At 34.7% G+C, this 7,029-nt stretch overlaps 1 pseudogene; it reads right to left on the bottom strand.

Annotated features, from left to right (window-relative positions):
• Positions 1–6,057: 6,057 nt before the first annotated feature.
• LOC102750000 (protein BTG4 pseudogene) lies at positions 6,058–6,672 on the bottom strand (annotated as a pseudogene).
• Between the last annotated feature and the right edge of the window lie 357 nt (positions 6,673–7,029).

Below are 7,029 nucleotides of genomic sequence, written 5' to 3'. Positions count from 1 at the left end.
CAACTGACCAATAAAACCCGACAAAACTAAATGTGTAAATATCTACAAACCTAGTATAAAGCAATAAAACGTCACAATTTAAAATTAAAATACAAAGCATTTCAATTGATAATAGTAATAAATTAGGTATTAGAGAAAGTGACATGTATCAGAATATTTGAAAAATAAATAATGTATTTCTGAATCCTCTATGGTTCAAACAAGGTATCACAAGGCAAATTACAAAATACTTTTAACAAAATGAAAAGAAAGTGATATGTTCAAAACAGTGGGATGCAGATAAACCTTCTAAATACCTTTTTTAAAAAAAGAACAATTGCAAATGTAGGACCTAAATTTCCTACTAAGAGCAGGTTAAGTCCTATGCTAGCAGAAAAAGGCAATCATTTTTTAAAAAATCAAATAGAAACGAGCATAACAGAAATCCTAAAGCTCATTTGTGAAGATCAATACATTTGATAAGTCTCTTGCCAAAATTATCAAAAAAGGAAAATTAGAGAAATAACAAGCAGATACTATCAAGAATGATAGGAATTATCACTAGAGATATTAAGGGTATTTAAAGTATAATAAAGGAAAATTATAAAGAATTTTGTAGAAATACATCCCATAGTTAAATAAAATGGATAAATTACGTGAAGACAAACTACCAAAATTCTCAAGAAATAGATAGCTTGAATAGACATAAATATATTACACAGATTGATCCATAGTTTAAAACTTTCCATAAAGATTATTCCAGATCTAGATGGTTTCATGGGTAAATTCTACAATACATTTAAAGAGAGGAAGTTCAAAAACTCTTTCAGGAAATACAAGAGGGGCGCCTGGGTGGCTCAGTCGGTTAGGCGTCTGCCTTCAGCTCAGGTCATGATCCCAGAGTCCTGGGATTGAGCCCTGAGTCGGACTCCCTGCTCAGCAGGAGCCTGCTTCTCTCCTGCTTGTTCTCTCTGACAAAATCTTAAAAAAAAAAAAAAAAAAAAGGAAATACAAGAAGGCCAACATTTTCTAACACTTCTCTGAAACCAGAATTATCCTGATACCAAAACCAGCAAAAGGCATTACACCTAAAATGTAGACCAATATCCTCCATGAGCATACATAAAAATTCCCAAAAAATATTAAGTCAAATTTAAAAATATATAAATAGGTAGATCATGACCAGCTGGCTTTTATCCTGGAGATGCGAACTTGATGCAACACATGTATTTTATTCATCATGTCAACAGAAGTACAAAAAAAAAAAATCCACAGAATCATGTCAATATGTTCAGAAAAAGGTTTTAGCAAAATTCAAACTAGTTATTTTTTTATGAAGATTCATTTATTTATCTGAGAGAGAACAAGGGGAGGGGCGGGGGGGGGCAGACTCCCCACTGAATGGCAGAGGAAGACACTGGGCTTGATCCCAGGGCCCTGAGATCATGACCTGAGCCAAAATCAATAATCAGCCTCTTAACTGACTGAGCCACCCAGGAGCCCCACAAAATTCAACATCTAATAATGATTTAAAAAAAGAGAGAGAGAGAAAACAAGAATAAAGACAACTTCCTCAATCTGACAGAACCATTTATGAAAAATCTATAGTACCTGATATCAAACTTAATGATAAAGCACTGCTTTCAAACAAAGATCAAGAAAAAGGCAAAGGCATCCACTTTCCTATCTTCTATTCAAATATACCACCAGAGGTCTCAGCTAGTGTAAATTAGGTCAGGAAAAAATAAGTACAAGTTAGAAAAGAAATGAAACACGGTCTCTATTTTCAGAAAATGTAATTCCTTACATAGATAATTCCAAAGAATCTACAAAAAAATTAAAATAATTGATTTAACAATGTTACAGGATAAAGCAAATTAGTAAAGTAGAATTGCTAATTCCATTTTACATGTTCACAACTTAAAAACTAAAAATTAGAAAAGGATTTAAAATAGCATCAGTAAATATGATGTAGTATGCAGTAAATTTGTTAGACAATATGGACAACCTAGTTCCTAAAATCTGTAAGACCTGCTAAGAGAATTTTTTAAAGGACAAATCAATGGAGAGGTATACCATGCTCTCTTTTGGGAAAACAATGTGTTTAATAGGTTACTTAGATACATATGTTTAAGTTTCCATATAAATTTTGAAACAAAGTTGTCTTACCCTATAAAACTCAAATTGTACACTGGAAATATGTATTCACTGAATGTAACTTAGAAAAACCCAAATAGAATATAGAACTAAATTTATAATACAAAGATATCTATCAAACTTCTAGAGCTTAGAGGAGATTATGTTCATGAACTTGGAATAGAAAGAGCTTGCTAAACAGGCTATCAAAAGCACACGCAAGGGGCGCCTGGGTGGCTCAGTCGGTTAAGCAACTGCCTTCGGCTCAGGTCGTGATCCTGGAGTCCCGGGATCGAGTCCCGCATCGGGCTCCCTGCTCGGCGGGGGGTCTGCTTCTCCCTCTAGCCCTCCTCCCTCTCGTGCTCTCTGTCTCTCATTCTCTCTCTCTCAAATAAATTAAAAAAAAAATCTTAAAAAAAAAAAAAGCACACGCAAACACTGAATCATGGAACACTACATCAAAAACTAATGATGTAATGTATGGTGATTAACATAACATAATAACATTTAAAAAAAGAAAAAAAAGCACAAGCTGTAAGAATAAAGGAGAAATGTGACAATATTCAAATTAAGAAAATCTATTCACCACCAAGTAAGACGAGTCTAGTAAAAATAGAACCCTTGGAATGGGAGAAGATATTTGTAACCAGCAGATCTGACACAACGCTGGTACCCATAATGCCTGATGCAGTAACAAAGTCAGTTAACATTATAGTAAAATGTCCAAATAAACATATCCCCCTTAGTAATTATGGAAATCGTCATTCATTTAAAAATGAAACATAGCTTCACATCTGTTAAGAACGCTAATATTCCGAAGTCTAACGATACTCAGTGCTGGCAAGGAGTAGAGCAACTGGCTAAACTACTGCCGTAGTAGCATTTGTATTAACCAAACTTTGAAAAAACCCAAGTGGTCAACAGTGATATTGTGTATATTCCTATAACAGAATGCCGTGCACTAAGGGAAGTTTTGAAAATACATGTTAAACACCAGGTTTCAAAAATGTAAATATAAGTTTGAGTGAAAGAAGCTAGACATAAAAGAATACATGCTGTGCAATTCCACTTATTCCAAGTTTACAAACATACAAACTAGCCTGTAGTCCTGAGGGATGTATACTTACATCAGAAAAATAGAAATGATACAAAAAATAGAAGGGATTACCTTAAATACAGATATTTCCTTGAAGTGGAAAGTAGTGGAGAAATGGGATTGGTGTAGAATATAACCAGTGTATTAGATATGGGCAATATTAAACATACTAAGTTACGACTTTACAAGCATCTATGTTGTAATGAATTGAGTACTGTGTATTTACACTGCAGTTGTTACATTCACATTGAAACATTTAGGTCTTTATCACACTGACATATTTATTCTGGAAAAGTTGAAGAGAATTTCTTCTGGGTCATTTCAAAGGCCATGGTAATGCTTTGGATGGGCAGATAATACGTAATAGACTAAATTCTGAATTTCTGCCCCCAAACTCATGGACTTCCATACTATATTCCACATCGAGCAAAATGCTTTACATCAATTTGTTTTTTATTAAATGGACGATTCTAGATTACCTTTTTGCTTGCCAAACCAGCAAACTACTAGGGTAGCATCTGACTCTGTGCTTCCAAGTTGAAAGCAGGAATTAGTAAAAGAATCGCAAAAACAAAAAACACACAAAACGCCCTAAGGTGGAACCACAGGTATGTTAGTTTTCTTTGAGTACCCTTAAAAGCATGTATACATATATTCTCTTATATTTGATAAAGTCAAATTCCTGTAATTCCTTGTCTTATCATGCTCTTCTCTCTCCTCGGATTCTGCATTTTGCCTTGCCTTTATTATCAGCAGAGAAAGAGTACATGCTTTGTTACAGGGGATTTTTGCCTTGTCTCTAGAAAAGACAGACCTTCTTCAGCAGGTAAACTGAGGTCTGTTTCAGAAGGTTCCATAAGGCATTCCAATTGTTAATGTTGTCTGTCCTAATCAAAATTTTAAAGTCACTTGGAAGATTCTAGATGGTTCTGATTTGTAGAGTCAGTCTCTGGATTTTATCCTTTATTATTATACAAGAATAATACTTAGTCCCTGAGATTTTATTCATGATTTGAGGTTAAAAATGAGATATGTGCCAACAGCTCATCAGTCATCTTTTCATTCGTTTTCCATCTGTTCATCCACTTATCCATCATCTAACACAGTGCTGTCCTAAACAACCACCCCACCTCCAGATTTTGTGATTTTCCTTTAAAATGATTTCTAACAACTATTTCTTGGCCCCCAAGGTTAAATTCTCAGAGGCCTCATGTTTTGGGGTAACCTATGATAAAACTTAGTTATTTCAGTACTAGTATGAAAGGATAGCAATTTCAATAGCTGTACTCATGAGAAGTTTCTTCAACATATTGCCTTCACATGATTAAGTTCTAATAGAATACTATCCCAATAAGTCAACACATAATTTTTCAGTAAGTAAAATTTCCCCAATGAAAACTGCTTGAGTGAGGACCTAGGTCAGAAGCCCTTTCCTCATATCTGAGGTTCTGAAATTGGTAGACAATCAGAAATGTGTAATAGAATGGGGACAGTTCCTCAAGCAAATTGATGTAAGAGGCAAGAATGAGGTGCTTATTCTGTTAGGGAATAAAGAAACATGTATTCAAGTTCCAGTTTGGTCTGTAGTTCGTTGTTTTTGAGTCAACCACTGAGGAGGATAGTGTCCAACCCACAATGCAAAGACAAGCTTGTACAAATTGACATTTAGGCCTCCTTCTGGCTCTAAGATTTTGTTAGTGGTAGGAAATAGGCATTTACATATGTTGATGGAACTAATTTCCATTTATCAGGCCTAAAGCTGAGCTGATACTATTTCTCCTTTTCATCGCTTTTTCTCCAGTGAAAGTATATAATTCTGCAATGAAGCTAAACTGGAAAAAATGTGGATTTACTACTTCACAGTCCACAGTTGACCTTTTGACACATTTAAAATTGCTTTCTCTGAAAGCACAGAGGCTGCATAGACTAGGAAGGGGGTCAGCTTTTGTAAATCTAGCTCTTTATGTGAAAAATTTTAGTGCTTTAACGAACTTCTCCTTTAATTTTTAAAAGCAAAGTTTTACCAGAATCGGGCTTATAGATAAGTTCATATATAATACGTATAATTTTATATAGATTGTTTGTTGTCATCTTCTTTCAGAATATTTAATTATAGCATTTGTAATCGTGTGCTGAGAATTTCAAAAGCTCTAAGAGTACTTTAACAGAGATTTATATTCATGAATCTCAATCCTCACTAATTGGACTGTAAAGAGATGTTTATGCGTTTTCTAAACATTTCGAAGCACTTCATTCTATATTGAACCTTTTTAAAAAAATTAAGACAAAGTACTAACTTTAAACTGGTAACTATTCATAAATCATGGAATCTTTTTCTATATTTATTTATTAGAGAGAGGGAAAGACAGAGAGTCTCAAACAGACTCCCCACTTAGCACAGAGTCCAATGTGGGGCTCTATCCCATGACCCTGAGATCATGACCTGAGCCAAAATCAAGAGTCAGATGCTTAACCCACTGAGCCACCCAGGTGCCCCCAAAATGTATGGAATCTTATCGCAGGTCAGTATCTTCATTCTATTAACTTACTGGGTACATTCATTAGTATTACATAAAGTTTCATGTAAAATTAAATAAAAATTGAAAGTATAGCTAAGAACATATTCATGATCTTTAGGAGATAATTCACCATCGTGCACCCTAATCCCTATTGTGATTTTTTTTTTGTTTCTTGGGTCACTCAACATTAGACTCATTTTCATTTTACAGAAAATAAAGCTGTTCCTCTGAGCTCTACTCCACCAAGTGCCCAGCTACTGTGTATTATCAATTTGTCTGGCCCACTGGTACCTGTCTATCCTGTGTATAGCCACCAGTCTAGGACTCTTAGGGTTGTTCTGCAACACATGACACACTAACATTTCTTAGGAGGTTCTTACAGCCATCCACCACAATATTTTTGTGGGGAATTTGGAACCAAGATTAAATTGGCTGTTTCAAGTTTTCAACCTGATAAATATTCTTCCAATTGCTGAATTTAGGCATTATCTGAGGTTCTTTATTAAAACGTTTTGTATTGGGCAAAATGCCAGAGTACTATAATGTGGCTCTGTGAACAGCATCTCTGTTTCATTGGGAGAGTTTCCATTTCTCTCTTCTACCTTTAAAAGAAGCAGGTGTAAATAGAGGATTTTTCTTACAATACCTACAGCACAATTCAAAGAGATCTACCCATACAGTCATCTCCTTTGGAACTCCCAAATGCAAAATTATAATTCACCTTCAGCACAAGCCCTTCCTAGGATGGGACCTTTGTTTTCATTATTGTTTATGCTGATACACCTGAAGACTGGCCAATTAGAAGAGCTTTCAGAGTGCCAATGACTTCTGTATGTTCCAAACACGATAATCATCAGCTGTTCTGCAATATCTATTTACTCAGTTTCTCATGTTTTTTCACTAATCCTGTGACAAAACTGTTGTTACAATTTTCTCTCTCATGATTTCAGTAAAATGTAAGAGTAGGTCAGCAAAACCTAACTTTATCCTCAACAAAAAGTGGGCCACAGTTGGAAAACCAACTATACTTAAGTTTCTGTCACCCACACCTCTGTATCCTTTAAAAAAATTACCATCCATTAGCCCTGAAATTCAGGATATTAATTTTAAACCCATTTGTAATAAGCAGGTACAATACACAATTTTTCAAAAATTTGTACTTTTCAAAGTAATTAACCTTCATCTGTTTCCATGTGCCAATGTAGCTTTCTTTGAGGCGATAGCTGTTATAGACTCTATGAAAGCAATACACTCACACAAACACCAATGCACATAAAGTTATTATCTCTTGATTTATAT

This window comes from Leptonychotes weddellii, chromosome 7 (assembly GCF_054177405.1).
Source record: "Leptonychotes weddellii isolate Sample4059 chromosome 7, ASM5417740v2, whole genome shotgun sequence".
In the NCBI taxonomy this organism is placed as follows: Eukaryota; Metazoa; Chordata; class Mammalia; order Carnivora; family Phocidae; genus Leptonychotes; species Leptonychotes weddellii.
The sequence above is the reverse complement of the archived record's forward strand: the minus strand, read 5'-3'. Positions and strand labels throughout refer to the sequence as shown.